The sequence below is a fragment of the Sus scrofa genome, chromosome 3 (assembly GCF_054392235.1).
Source record: "Sus scrofa isolate SSC_HxYL_T2T_F1_AM1 chromosome 3, Sscrofa_HxYL_maternal_Yorkshire_Landrace_v2.0, whole genome shotgun sequence".
NCBI lineage: Eukaryota > Metazoa > Chordata > Mammalia > Artiodactyla > Suidae > Sus > Sus scrofa.
Genome location: NC_139385.1, coordinates 55,101,956 through 55,103,068, shown reverse-complemented (window position 1 = coordinate 55,103,068; position 1,113 = coordinate 55,101,956).

The following is a 1,113-nucleotide window of genomic DNA, read 5'->3' as shown; positions in this document are numbered from 1 at the left end:
TATGTGAATTTGGCAAGTAACTTAGCATGATTTCAAAGCCTTGAGTGGCATTGCTGTAAGAAAATTTCTTTCGTTCCCATATACTGATTATTTATAGGTACAAGTTTCCCCAGCACTTCCATTTAAGGCAATAAAATAAGAGTAGGGTAGATGTTAGGCCCTCATTCTGAGTACTTTGTAAATATATGAAATAATTTTAAAAGCGCTATCTCATCAAGATATGTTTCTAATAAAAATCAGCATTTGTAATATATTATGTTTATATATTATTTTTTCCTTTTTACGGCTACATCTGTGGCACATGGAAGTTCCTAGCCTAGGGGTCGAACTGGAGTTGCAGCCGCAGGCCTATGCCACAGCCACAGAAATACCAGTTCCGAGCCACATCTGTGACCAACACTGCGGTTTGCAGCAAGCCTCGATCCTGAACCCGCTGAGTGAGGCCAGGGATCGAGGCACAGCAGGAACTCCTAATTATGTTATTTTCATCATTTGTGTATTAACCATAATTATAAACATGACTCAGTCTGTACCAAGCATAAAAAAAAAAATTTCACATCCCATGCTTCCATAAAACTATAATTGTTTTGGTGAACATATATAAATATATGTACACACATATATATACACATATAATTTATTTATTTATTAAAGTATAGTTAATTTACAAGTTGTGACATTTTCTGCTGTATGCATATATTTTTATTGATGCAAAGAGGTATCATAATGTGAAGAGTAAAATGCTTTTAAATGTAACATATATTAACATGAGTATAAAATTTCCCTGAGTATATGGTTGGAAATTTCCAGTTCGAGGAGAAAAAGGAATATTTTAAATTTTCTTATGGTTGAAGAATTTTTTGCTTTTTAGGTCCACCCCTGAGGCATATGGAGATTCCCAGGAGAGGGGTTGAATGGGAGCTATAGCCACTGGCCTACACCACAGCTACTGTAACGTGAGATCTGAGCCAGGTCTGCCACCTCCCCCAAAGCTCATGGCAACACTGGATCCTTAAACCACTGAGCAAGGCCAGGGATTGAACCTGCATCCTTATGGATGCTAGTCAGGTTCTTTTCTGCTGAACCATGATGGAAATTCTGAAGAATTTATTC